Source organism: Marmota flaviventris, chromosome 1 (assembly GCF_047511675.1).
Source record: "Marmota flaviventris isolate mMarFla1 chromosome 1, mMarFla1.hap1, whole genome shotgun sequence".
In the NCBI taxonomy this organism is placed as follows: domain Eukaryota; kingdom Metazoa; phylum Chordata; class Mammalia; order Rodentia; family Sciuridae; genus Marmota; species Marmota flaviventris.
In genome coordinates, this window is record NC_092498.1 from 57,652,461 (window position 1) to 57,667,298 (window position 14,838).

The following is a 14,838-nucleotide window of genomic DNA, read 5'->3' on the forward strand; positions in this document are numbered from 1 at the left end:
TGAATTAGACCTGTAACTCTACAGTTGCTAGAAGAAAATGTAGGCTCAACATTTCCTATCGGCATAGGTACCAACTTCCTTAACATAATTTCTAAAGCTCAAGAAGTAAAACCAAGAATCAAGAAATGGGATCAAATTTAAAAACCTCTGGACAGTAAAGGAAAGGAGCATGAAGAGAGAGCATACAGAATGGGAGAAGATCTTTGCCACCTGCTTTTCAAATAGGGGGTTACTATCCAGAATATATAAAGAACTCAAATAAGCCAGGCATGGTGGTGCACCCCTGTCATCCCAGTGGCTTGGGAGGCTGAGGCAGGAGGATCACAAGTTCAGAGCCAGCCTCAGCAACTTAGCAAGGCCCTAAAACAACTTAGACCTTGTCTCAAAGTAAACAAACAAAAGGGACTGGGGAAATGGTTCAGTGGTGAAGTACCAGTGGGTTCTATCCCTGTTACTAAAAACAAAACAAAACAAAACAACAACCAACAAACCAAAAGAACAAAAACTTAACACAAAAACCTCAAAACAAACAACAACCAAAAGACCTAATTAATAAATGGGCAAAAGAACTAAGTAGACATTCTCAAAAGAAGAAATGCAAATGGAGCATATATATGAAAAAATGTTAAACAATTCTAGCAGTCAGGGAAATGTGAGTCAAAACTATGTTGAGCCAGACATGGTGGCTCACACCTGTAATCCCAGCGGCTCAGGAGGCTGAGGCAGGAGGATCTTGAGTTTAAATCCATCCTTAGCAAAAGCGAGGTATTAGGCAAATCAGTGAGACCTTGTTTCTAAATAAAATACAAAAAAGGGCTGGGTATGTGGCTCAGTGATTGAGTGCCCCTGGCTTTAATCCCCAGTATGCCCCCCCCCCCCAAAAAAAAAAAAAACTACATTGAGATTTCATCTCACTCCAGTTAGAATGGCAATGATAAAAAATACAGATAATAAGGGGCTGTGGTTGTGGCTCAGTAGTAGAGTGCTCACCCAGCATGTGTGAGGCACTGGGTTCAATCCTTAGCTCCAAGTAAATAAATAAATAAATGTGGATATTGTGTCCATCTACAACAACAAAAAATATTTTAAAAAAGGAACACAAATAATAATAAAATTTGAGGAGGATGAGGGGGGGGATATACTTGTACATTGTTGGTGGGACTGCAAATTATTACAACCATTATGGAAAACAGTATGGAGATAATAATAATAAAAAAACCCCAACACAAAAAAAAGCAAGAACTAGAAAGGGAACCACCATATATAATCTGGCTCTCTTACTTCTTGGTATATATCCAAGAGATCTATACCATCCACATAGTATAGAGATGCAGCCATGTCAGTGTTTACAGCTGTGCAATTCCCAAATAGCCAAGCTGTCAAACCAGCCTAAATGTCTGTCAACAGATGAATGGATAAAGAAAATGTGGAGATGTGTGTGTGTGTGTGTGTGTGTGTGTGTGTGTGTGTGTGTGTGGTTTGTGTACATACACACATTGGAGTTTTACTCAGTCGTAAAGAAGAGTGAAATTATGGCATTTGCTAGTAAATAGATGGAACTGGAGAACATCATGCTAAGTGAAATAAGCCAGACCCAGAAGGGTCAAATATTTTCTCTTACATGCCAGAAGCTAGATAAAAATAAGGGGGAAAAGAGGTGATGGTGGTGGTGGTATAGGAATCCCATGAAAATTGAAGAGAGATCAGTGGAAGAAGGAGACTGATGGGGCGGGAGAAGAGACAGGAAAAGGGAGGAATGGTGGAATAAATCTGACCAAACTTTCCTATGAACATATATATGAATATAGTACAATGAATTTCACTTTTATGAATAACCATAATGCACTAAAAACTATGAATAAATAGATCAGTAGAGTAGAATAAAGGTAACAGGAGTAGGGATTGGGGAGGGAAAGGGGAAATACTTGGGACTGAATTGGAGCAAAGTTTACTCCATACATATATAATTTTGTCTAAAATGAACCCCAATATTAAATGTAACTATAGTGTACCAATAGAAATTAGCATTTGTGGTCTGGGGTTATGGCTCAGTGGTAGAGCGCTCACCTAGCACAGGCGAGGCCCTGGGTTCAATCCTCAGCACTACATAAAAAATAAATAAATAATATGTCAAGATCATTGTACTGTCATGTGTAACTAATTAAAACATTAAAAATAAATAAGTAAAGGTATTAAAAAAATAGCATTTGTCAAAAGACCTGGTTTCCATTCTTAGCACCCCATTGGGAGGACATGTGAATTTTGTTTTGACATTTCTCTTGGTTGATTCATGTGGACAGTATGGTATATAATCTTTTCAGAGGGATTCTGCAGATTACTTCAGCCATACTAGGCCTTGATTTCATTAAGGCATGGGATGGTCGCATGTGACATCTTGTTAAAGAGCTGGAGAAATGAGGTTTATATAGTTTCATACCTATATATTTTAATACCTATTCTCCAAGAAGCATTAGTGAACTTGTAACTAATTTCAAAGGAGCTCTTTATTCATAAGGTGAAATATTTTTTTTGAGGGGTGGGAGGGTACTGGGAATTGAACTCAGGGGTACTCAACCACTGAGCCACATCCCCAGCCTTATTTTGTATTTTATTTAGAGACAGGGTCTCACTTAGTTGCTTAGTGTCTTGCTTTTGCTGAGGCTGGCTTTGAACTCACAATCGTCCTATCTCAGCCTCCTGGCCACTGGGATTACAGATGTGCGCCACTGTGCCTAGCAATACTCTTGTTTTTTATTCTGTTTTGTTAAATGTTTTTATTTACTTGGATGAAGATTTAGATCACTTGATTATCCAGTCATTATGAGTAAGGTCCTAAAATGGCAAGCATTTTCTCAGAGTGTTGTTGGGACTTAGAAAGTCTTGTTTGAGCGGGGCTGCATCTCAGTGATTATTAATGTGGAATGGCTTCAGTTGACTTACTAGTGCCCCTTCTTCAGTGAAATAGGAATAATAGGATCATTGGATATTCATTGGTAAGAGATATGAAAATTCCAGGCATGCTGCCTGATAGACCCTCAATAAATGTTGGTAACATTTTTTCCCATTCAGTGGGAAGAAATTTTGTTTATTTTTATTGCACATGGATTAGTTAATTTTTTAGTTATGTGTGGTCTGGTCAAAGTGACTCTAAGGAACAATTTTTTAGGATCTTTCTAAAAATTTACTTCTTTTGGGCATACTTGAGTTGACATTTCATTCCTTGAAACAAAGCTTCCTTAAATGAAGTTTTTTTTTTTTCAGATGCACTATAAGAAAGATATGAATAATATGTTCCCAAATCATTCCTGTAGTGTTGAATATTATCTCATACTTCTTTAAAATTAATGAAGTATTTTGACTTTGTCCTTAAAATACTCACTCTTAAAGTCAAGAAGCACTGTTGTGTGTTATTATGTAGCTCTGATACACTTGGGTGATGAATAAAGTACATAGTAAGTTGCTGAGAAGAAAGATTTTATTGTTTTTCACATTCTAAACAGTGCCAGTGTTATAATTCTATTTGCATTAATAGTCAGCTGTTGAAAAAGTAGTAGACTGCCTGCAGTGTTTAAAATGCAAAATATGGATAGGTGTTTTAGAGCCATTTCTGTGTGGTACTACTTTGTAATTTGAACTTTGAAATGTAGGTGGAAGTCATTTGCCATCTGGCGTTTTTTAACACTGGTGGTGTTAATGTAGACTTGAATATTTGCCATTGCTTCAGTTTATAGAAGGTTTCCTGTTCATTTGACTTTTAATTTTTCTACTGCTTTTCTACAGCACCATTCTCTACCTGCTAGCTTTAAATTTCAATGTTTATGTAAATGTACAATTCTGATCCTTTTTATAGGATGATTTTGACCCCGTGTTTGCTTTCCAGCTGCTTTCAGATTATGACCAAGGGAGACTTTAGGGATTAAGAAAAGACCACTGGTCTGGTGAAAGCATTTCATAGTAAATGACACATTTCTGCAAACTTTTAAAAAGATGCCAAGGTTAAATTCACATAACATGAAATTGACTGTGAAGAGTTAAGTGACAATTTACATTGGCACTGTTGTGTAACCACCACTTCTGTCTAGTTCCCTAAAACATTTTATATCTCCTCAAAGAAAGCTCTGTTTCCATTAAGCAGTTTCTCCCCTGTGCCCCCTCTTCCTGTACCCTGGCAACCACCAACTTGCATTATGTCCTATTCTGGGTATTTCATGTTAATGGAATTGTACAACACATGACTCCTTGGGCCTGACTTCTTTTCAATTAGCATGATATTCCCAAGGTCCATCCATTTAGTATTTATCATGATATTTCCAAGGTCCATCCATTTAGTATTTATCAGTGTTTCATTCCATTTTATGGTTGAATAATATTCCATTGTATGCACATACCACAGTTTATCTGTTCATTTGTTGGTGGACATTTGGGTTGTTTCCACTTTTTTGTCAACATGCATGTGCATGTATTTAAGTAGTTTTTAGTTCTTTTGGGTATACATACACCTAGGAATGGAACCGTGTGGTTGTGGTAATTATGTTTTAACTTCTTTTTTAAAATTTTTTTTTAGTTATAGATGGACACAATATCTTTATTTATTTATTTTTATGTGGTGGTGAGGATCGAACCCAGTACCTTACCTGTGCGAGGCAAGTACTCTACTACTGAGCCATACCCCAGCCAATGTTTTAACTTTTTTAGAACTCACCATACTGTTTTCCATAGCAGGTATACCATTTTATATTCCTACCATCAGTGTACAAGAATTACAATTTTGGCACATCTTTGCCAACACTTACTGTTTTTATTTTCCTTAAATATTTATTTATTTTTTTAGTTGTAGTTGGACGCAATGCCTTTATTTATTTATTTTTATGTGGTGCTGAGGATTGAACCCAGGGCCTCACACATATTAGGCGAGCTTTCTATCGTTGAGCCACAACCCCAGCTCCACTTACTGGTTTTTATGTTTGCTGTAGCCATTCTTATAGAAGTGAAATGATACCTAATTTTTTATTTGGATTCTCCTAATGATTAATGAGTTTTTAGCACCTTTTCATGTGCTTGTTGGCTTTTTGTATATTTAGAAAAAATGTTTATTGAATCTTTCAGCCAATTTTAATCAGATGTTTTGTCTTTTTTCTCTTTATATATCCTAGGCACTAAACTCTTACAGGCTTATGTTTTGTTAATATTTTCTCTCATTCTAAAGATTATCTTTTTTATTTCCTTGATAATGTCCTTAGATGTAGAAAAAATTTTAATTTTGATGAAGCCCAACTAATCAGTTATTTTTGTTGCTTGCTTTTTTTTTGGTAGTTTCAGAAGGACAGCATGCCTTTATGTTATTTGTTTATTTTTATGTGGTGCTAAAGATTGAACTCAGTGCCTTACATGTGCTAGGCAAGCGCTCTGCCACTGAGCCCCAGCCCCAGCCCTTGTTGCTTTTTTCTTGATGTTGTATCTAAGAATATGTTACCTTACCCATAATGTTGTGAAATTCTGCTCTTATATTTCTTTCTTAGGAATTTTTTAGACCCGAGGCTGTAGCTCAGTGGTAGAGCACTTGCCTAGCATGCTGAAAGCTGTAGGTTCAATCGTCAGCACCACACACATACACACATACACAAAAGAATAACATAGTTTCATGGGAAAAAAAAGTTTTATTATTTTTAGCTTTTATATTTAGGTTGATATATTTTGAGTTCATTTTTGTATATGGTATGAAAGAAGGATCCAGCTTTTTTTTTGGGGGGGGGCATGGATATCCAGTTGCTCTAACAACATTTGTTGAAGAGACTATTATTATTCTGTCTCTACTGAGCAGTTTTATGTACATATTATATATATATATATATATATATATATATATATATATATATATATATATATATTTATTTGTAGGTGAGCAAAATACCTTTATTTTGTTTTTATGAGGTGTTGAGGATCAAACCCAGTGCCTCACACGTGCTAAGTGAGTGCTCTACCACTGAACCACAACCCTAGCTGTAGGGAGTGGTCTTGATGTTTAAATTTCTATTGCTGTGTAAGTGTGTAGGTGTTACCTGGAATTCACTATTAAAAGAGTTGTATATGAAGGTATTTGGGGGTTGCAGTCTGGCTTTTGGTAATAAATAGGCTTTTGTCACACAAATGTAAAATTAGCTTAGTGAATATGACTTAAATGGTTACATTATTACCATTTTATTTAGGTCTTTTGGTTCACTTATAAAATGTATTTTGTTTGCCTATTGATTTCAGTGTGGTGGATGTAGCCTTATGTATTTTTAAAATGAGAAACCCTAAACAAATTATACTAACACATTTTCTTTGTTATTTTGTTTAACATAAATTGGGTCCATTTAAAATATGTAGCTTTTTTTCTCTTTCATGTGACTGTATTGGCAACACTTTTGTGTTAGAGGAATTGAGGTGAGAGGCCTGAGCAAAGTATGAATGCTAGCTCCAAAGGTTTACTCTAGACCTTGTTTGGGATAAGTGTGGGTGTTGTGATTGAATAAGAGAAAGACAATGTGTGTGTTCATGTGCATTAAAAGAAAATAGATAGTGCTTTATCCTTTGCTTTAAATATACAACAAAACCTACTCATTACTGCAACTAAAAAGAAAATATAATCATTTAAACAATTGATGAACTGGATTACTGGAAAGACCACTTGATAGTTTGGAAAAATAATTAGAAAAAAATTTTAAAAGCAGCTTTTTAAAATCTCATGCATTAAATTTAGACGTAGATGTTGAAAATAAAACCTTAAGCTTGTTAATTACCAATGTGTTTCTTAAATAAATGGTCAAGAATGTAGAAGGGACAAAGAAGTTAATTTTTAGCCTTTAATATTGTCAATGAATGCTTTACAGATATTAATTAATTATACCATCAACAAGTAGGCTGTGTACTTAAACCCTTCTATTCTTTGTAACTAATTTGTTGTAATAGATCCATTTTTATTATAACTCTTTGGCTCTGTGGAAAGGATTTTATAGTGTATGTCCTTGATTAGCACATGCAGAATTTTAACAGTGTTATATTTTCGAAGAAATTAGATATGTACAGGGTGATATTGTGAACATATGTTTTTCTTAACTGTGATTTCCAAAGAAGTTTTAAAATATGTAACAAATTTCATTTTTACCTTTTTTGTGTTTTTGTTTGTTTTACTTGAAAATGTTGTTTGTTGAATTTTACTCATGCATATACATTGTATTTATAAATTAACTTGTAATCATTTGATTTGTGATGCTGTATTGTTTAGATGTAGTAATTAAACACCAGACATGTTAAATACTTATGATACTTGCTGTCTGAGCCAAAATTTTATGCCCAAGACAAGTGTATAGACTGAAGGACAGTGTTGTCCTTAAACCCCGTAGTTGTGTGCATTTGTAGTGTGCCTGAGTTCTGTTTTATGGAGGGCTAGGACTTTACATCCAAGAGGGTAGTAGGAAGCTATCTTTTTTTTTTTTTCTTTAAAAATTAATTAGATAAAGGGTTAATTCAGCTAGTATTTTGACAACCAAAGGGTAATAAAAAGTGAGATTAGTGATGTGACAGGATATAAAAACCGCAATTACCAAGTGACATTTCTGTTTATCCAAATAGCCTGAATTAAGGAATTTTGTAATGGTATTAAACAGTGATTTTTTTGTTGTTGTGGCATATTCATAATTTTATACATGCACATGACATAATTTTTTTTTAAAATTTATTTTTTAGTTGTAGTTGGACACAATATCTTTAATTAATTAATTAATTAATTTTTTTTATGTGGTGCTGAGGATCGAACCCAGGGCCTTGCCCGTGCTAGGTGAGCCACAACCCAGCCCACATGACATAATCTGATCAGTTTTATTCCTCAGTCTCCTCCTTGCACTCCTTTATCCCCCCATCTTTTTTTTTTTTTGGGTGGTATTGGGAATTGAATCCAGAGATGCTCTGCCACTAAGCTGTATCTCCACCCAACTTCTTTGTTTTTGAGACAGGGCCTCACTAAGTTTCTGAGTCTGGCCTTGAATTTGTGATTCTCCTATCTCAACCTCCTGAGTTGCTGGGATTACAGGAATGTGCCACCATGCCTGGCCTCTGATCTCCTTTCTTTCTTTTTTTGTGGGGGTGGGGTATTGGGGACCGAACTCAGGGGCACTCCACCACTGAGCCTCATCCCCAGCCCTATTTTGTATTTTATTTAGAGACAGATCTCACCGAGTTGCTTAGCACACCTTGCTTTTGCTGAGGCTGGCTTTGAACTCATAATCCTCCTGTCTCAGCCTCCCAAGCTGCTGGGATTATAGGAGCCACTGTGCCTGGCTCCTGATCCCGTTTCTTTCTTTTTTAAAAAAATATTTATTTTTTTAATTGTTATTAGACACAATACCTATATTTTATTTATTTATTTTTATGTGGTGCTGACTATTGAACTTAGGGCCTTGCATGTGCTACGCGAGCGCTTCACTGCTGAACCACAACCCCAGCCCCAGATCCCCTTTCTTTACTCCACAGGTCCCTCTTCTTTTTTCATGAGATCCCTTCCCGTCCCTCTACCCCTTTTTTCTCTTGCTTCCATATACAAGAGGAAACATCCAACTCTTAACTTTCTGAGTTTGGCTTATTTTGCCTAATGTGATGTTCTCTACTTCCATTCATTTTTCTGCAAATGATATAAATTTTATTGTTCTTTATGACTGAATAAAACTCCATTGTGTATATGCAACATTTTCTTTACTCGTTCATTTTTTTTTTTGTGGTGGGGGGTGGGTACCGGGGATTGAACTCCAGGGTACTCAACCACTGAGCCACATCCCAGCCCTATTTTGTATTTTATTTAGAGACAGGGTCTCACTGAGTTGTTGCTTAGGGCATCACTGTTGCTGAGGCTGGGTTTAAACTCATGGGTCCTCCTGTCTCAGCCTCCCTAGCTCCTGGGATTATAGGCATGTGTCACTCCCCTGCTACTTGTTGATTTTTGGCCAATATCTAGGCTGATTCCATAACTTGGCTGTTGTGAATTGTGCTGCTATAAATATGGGCATGCATGCATCTCTGTAGTATGCTAACTTAATTTTTTTTGGATAAGTACTGAGGAATGGTATAATTAGGTCATATGATGGTTACACAACTAGTCTTTTGAGGAACCTCCATACTGACTCTGATAGTGGCTGTACTAATTTACAACCAACAGTGATTCCTAAACAGGTTGCTCTCTCAAGTGCTTGCAGACTCTTAAAAATTATATAGAAACCCAAAGAAATTAATAAATGTGGTTCATATCTATTGATGCTTACTGTTTAAGAAATAAAATTGAGAAATTTTCAAAATGTGTTTTCTGATTAATTTAAAATGACAGCAAGTTCATTGAATGTTAGCAAAATAGCATATTTTAAAATAGATATGTTTGAAATTAGTGAGAATGGCATTGTTTTACGTTTTTACAAATCTCTTTAACGTCTGGCTTAATAGAACTAGCTTCTCATATTTACTTTTGTCTTTAGTCTGTTAAGATACATTATGTTGGTTGAAGTAGAATATATCTGATGATATTATTATTATTTGGTGGTGCTGGGGATTGAACCCAGGGCTTTATGCATACGAGGCATGCACTCTACCAACTGAACTGTATCCCCAGCCTGCTTGAAGTGTGTGAAGAAAATCTTCAAACCCATCCTGTATCCTTGCGTCAGCTGTTTTTTTTTTTTTTTTTTTTTTTAAAGCAACAGGTTCATTTTTGAGAAAGGACCTGACAGGTACTTAGGTTTGAGTATCAAGGCTTGTCTTTTAGTCAGCTGAGAATATTGTTCCCTGCAAAAAGCACGTGAAGCAGCTGCACATGAGTTTCTCCTTGAGATGTGCATTTTTGTGCAGCAGGAATGCTTCTCAATTTATCACACAGTATTAAACAATTGTGTGTACTCAAGGTTGAGGTTAATTAAATTAATATTTAAAAACTGTTCTCAAGCTGTGGCTCAGCGGTAGCTCACTTGCCTGGCACGTGTGAAGCACTGGTTTTGATTCTCAGCACCACATATAAATAAATAAAGGTCTATCAACAACTTAAAAAAAGATATTGAAAAAAAAAAACTGTTCTCAAGAACATTCTGAAGTGAAGCTGGCATTATCTTAACTGCAGATCCTTGTCAATGAATACGGAACTGCTGTACAGTCTGGGACCACTGCCCTGATTTGTGGTAAGATTTTCAGCAGTTTTATCCACTGCCTTTTACCTTGTTAGTGCCAATATTGACACAGAGAAAATGGCACATGATGTCTTGAATTATTATGAAAATGGTTTTGATAGTATAAATTTATGTGGGTATCTGTAACCTCATGAGAATGGACATTTGCACTATTGAGTTGCTATGTAGCAGCTCTTCCTCCTGCCATGCCCCTGGAGGTGGAAGGTAAGTATCAGACTGAGAGCCTAGTTTTCAGGTATGAAAGAATGGAAGAGGGAACAAATGCTTATGGCAGTATTTTATTCATTCTCATTTAAGTCTCATTACTCTCCAGTAAACTATATATTGTTGCCACTTACATTCTAATGAGGCAACAGGTCCTGAGAGGTCAAATAGCTTGCCCAAGTACATAGAACTAATAAATGGTGGTTAGTGGATTGGAGCTGGACTCTGGGTGCAGTCAAGTCCACATGCCCCCCTAAGCCACATTTGCTCCAGATGGATATTACTGAGCCTGGAATGGGAAGAGGTTAATCCAGAAATCAGAGTAATCTTGCCTTGTTCTTTTGTATCTCCTGTTTCCTTGCAACTGTTTCTTCTTTTCTTGTCCTTGGCCTTTTGCTACTAAGGACAGTAGGAATTCTTTGACTAGAAAGATGGTCATGGAAACACTTGATGTTTATTTTATCTTTGATCTCATTTATAAAACGAAAATGAGGTTTGGGTTAAAATATTAGCAAAGCTGGGGTCAGGGTTGTAGCTCAGTGGTAGAGCGCTTGCCTAGCAGGTGCGAGGTACAGGGTTTGATTCTTAGCACCACATAAAAATTAACAAAATAAAGGCATTCTCTTCATCTACAACTACAAAAAAAGTATTATCTAAGTTGAAAGTCAGGAGCAGAGTTTCTTTGTTTGATGGGCCCTCTGGTTTTTAGAGTTATACTTACTTTCTGTTGAGGTGCTTATTTAGCATGGAGGGAAAGTAGGATAAAGTGTGTAGGTACTGTGCTTTATGAGTCCTTGAGAGCAACTTAATTGAGTAGTGAATGACAATTGAAGCTAATGCTGCTTTCCAATCTTTTCTGAAAAGCAATATGAGAGATAGTTTCCACTGTTTTAAGAAATTTCTTCCCGTGAGTTAAAAGGGTGCGTTGAAGACGGCCTAGATAAGTGTCTTTTCATTAGTTTACCTTTCTGCTTTGTTTAAAAAAGGCTGGGAGTTTTATGATACTAGCCAGGAAATAATTACAGAGATTTTTAGTGACTAGTACTTGTAATTTGAAATAGGGTTAGGGGGAGAACAGCCATAAGATCTCAGAATTAACAAACATTTTTTAATGCAGTATATTACAGATATGCCCGATATAGCCTTCCTAGACTTATGTTATTTATGTGTTCATCAGGAGTATTTCTAGACTTGCCAAAAAGATGAGAATACAATTAATTATCTGGAATGACATTATACTGTAAGTTAAGAAATTTGAAAACTTTAAAACAGGGGAACCTTTTCTCTAGTTGAAATCATATCCAGGAGTACAGTATTTGAAGCATAAAAGCAAAATGGTTAATGTGAAAGCTTGGGCGCAGAATTCTGCTTGCTTGCTAGGTTCTGTTTGCCACTTACTGAGCCTTTGGTTGGTAGCAGTGAACAGTGTTAGCATGTTTTGAGTGTTTGCTCAATGCCAGGTCCTGCATTAAAGCACTTTACCTACATGAGCTCACAGTTTGGAAAACATTTATCTAGTTTATCTTCTGATTTTTTTCTATGAAGAAACAGGTTCAGAGAGCTTAAACGAGTTGTTCAAAACCTGAAATTAGTTCTTAGTAGTTAGTGTTAGCATACTTTTAGTTAGTTTAGCTAATTGTATGTGTATGTGTTATTTTTTCAGTTGTAAGAGTAATATATATTCATTGCAAACACAATCATGGAAGAGTATGAAAAGGAAAAAAATAATTGACTTTCATTATTAGCACTGGATAATATTTTGGTGTTAATTCTCTAGTTTTCATAGGTGTTTGCTTTGTTACTGACTTGTTTAATGTGTGCCATATATATATTCTTTGGAATATATCAAGTAATTTTTATTAAAAATTTTTTTATGGTACTAGGGATTATACCCAGGGGTGCTCTACTACTGAGCTATACTCCCAGCTTTAAAATATTTATTTTTTTGTTGTAGTTGGACACAATACCTTTATTTTATTTATTTTTATGTGGTGCTAAGGATCGAACCCAGGACCTTGCACATGCTAGGCGAGGACTCTACCACTGAGCCATAACCCCAGTCCCTCTCCCAGTATTTTGAGATACCATTTTGCTTAGTTTGCAAATTGAAGCTGATATTTTGTCTCTTGATGGGAAAAATTGTGATGTTCAAGTTAGATGCAAATTATAAAGGACCATACAAATGTAAGGATGCTTTGGAGAATCACATTTTTGATAATAACTTAAGCAAGCTTTTGACTTGTCCAAAGTAACACAGATAGTAGCGCTTTTGAAAGAATGTTAAATTTTCAGTGTTCTGAAGCTTTGTAACATACATTGTATGCTGTTTCACTATTTCAGATTTTTTTCCCCATGATGGTTATGATTTTGCTGTTGACTCTGCTGCCCTGTTACTATAACTAAATGCTTGTGTTGTGGACACAGGGAAGAATTTGTTCTGACTCCCAAAGAACTTGCTTTTTAAGAGTTTGACTTCCTTTTGCATCCCTTCTCCCCCTTTCTCATTTGAGTTTTTTGACTGTCACAGCTGTAACAGGCCTTTTATATTAGCTTGGCTGACTAAACAGGTTCCCCTCATTTTTGAGTTTTTGACTCTTTGTGGTAACTTGAATAGTGTCTTCTCCACCCTAAAACTTATTTTGTCTTCAAGGCTTTTTCTTTTTCTGCTTATTTAAGACACCCCCCCCCCCCTTCCCCAATTAGAGCTGATAAAACTTGGCAACTCCTGAGTATAAGCACTGATACAGATAGCCACACAGGTAGGTGTTGTAAGGGCACACATTTTGATTGCAGAGCCCTGATTGACAGCATAGGAGTAAAAGGGTGAATATTGTAACAGTTTTGACAACAGTCGACACCTAGTGGAAATGGGAGCAGTAGTGAGGTAGGTCTGTGGCAAAAGAAGAGACAGGGTATAGCAGCTGTGCAGTCTTTCAGGGCAGGCCCTAGGGCCTGTGGACAATGAGTGCTAGTGTTTGTGTGCTCTTGGTTCCAGAGAGCACCAGGGAACACATATAGCAGAGCTATTGATACCACAACCTGCCTTTTGCTGCTTCCTCTAGTAAAAGTCAAAGATCAGAAAAAAGAAATAGAGAAAATTGTTTTAAATTACGAAAGAGAATTGGTATCTGCTTGTGATTACAAAGATTGAATATGGGAAAATAACACCTGACCTAAGTACTTTTATTTTAGTTACTTTATAGTGTGTGTTAGGTTGAGCAATTATAACAAAATACCATAGAATGGGTAGGTTAAACATTGGAACTCTGGAGGGGCAGGGAAGAGAGTAGGGCAGAGAGGGAGATCTATTCTCTCTTCTGTCTTCTCTTCCCCCCACCCCTCTCTGCTGTGACCTTGAGCATGCCAGGCAGGTGCCTTACCACTGGGCTACATTCCCCAGCCCCTTTTTGTGTTGTTGTAAGGATAGTCATATTAGATTAGGGCCCTGCATTTTTATGTTCTCATTTAACTTTAATGATCTTCTAAAGGTTCTAGATATAGTCACATTGGTGAATAGAGTGTGAGAATTTTGGAAAGAATATTTCATTCCATAACATATGGTACTGTAGTTCTAAAAGAGCAGCTGCTCACTTGAAACAATTATTTTTATTGAGGTGTAATTCACATGCCATAGAATTTACCGATTTAAAGTCTGTAATTCAGTGTTTTTAATTATATCACATAGTTGTGTAACCATCACCGTTTTTGAATTCCACAATATTTTTATCACTCTGTAGAGAAACACCTTATCAATTTTAGCAGTAAGTACCTGATAATCACCAGCTTTCTGTTTCTGTAGATTTACCTGTTGAAAAGTTTTCAAGGTTCATTTACTTCATAGTGTGCATCAGTACTTAATTCCTTAAAAATTATAGTTATTTTAAAAAATATTTTTAGTTGTGGATGGACACAATACCTTTATTTTATTTATTTTTGTATGGTGCTGAGGATTGAACCCAGTGCCTAACATGCGCGAGGCAAGCGCTCTACCACTGAGCCATAACCCTAGCTCCTCTTCATATATTTTTGATCCTAGACCCTGCCAAATATGTAATTTGCAAGTTGGCCTTTCCATTCTATGGGTTGCCTCCTTCCTCCCCTCCCCTCCCCTTCCCCCTTCCTTCCTTCGGGCAGAATAGCTCTTTATATTTATTGTAGAGTGTTTAGTCAATTGAAACACTTAAGCAGGGTCAAACTATGTGCAGAGCCACTCCTTTTTGTACACTGTGGTTCTCTGGTGAAAATTAATAGAGGATGTCTTTCTGGCCTGTGCAGTTGACTTAAATTTTATGTGTATGAGAAGTGAGTTTGGCTTTTTAAATTGATACATAACAGTGTTTTGGTGCTTCATTTAACTGAAGGTTGAGGCTTAATAATACATATGCCAAAATGGAGAAATTGAAATAGACAAAATCAGGGGATGGAAAAAGGG

The 14,838-nt window shown here is 36.3% G+C and overlaps 1 protein-coding gene across 7 annotated transcripts in view; it reads left to right on the forward strand.

Moving 5' to 3' along the window:
- Srpk2 (SRSF protein kinase 2) overlaps positions 1–14,838 on the forward strand; it is a 228,290-nt gene that overhangs the window by 43,572 nt on the left and 169,880 nt on the right. Inside the window, exon 3 of one of the 7 annotated variants that reach the window (XM_071613235.1) lies at positions 10,136–10,193. The exons of the other annotated variants lie outside the window; for them this stretch is intronic. The gene's annotated coding sequence lies outside the window, so the exon portion shown is untranslated. The remainder of the gene's footprint in view (positions 1–10,135; positions 10,194–14,838) is intronic. 7 annotated transcript variants of the gene reach the window in all.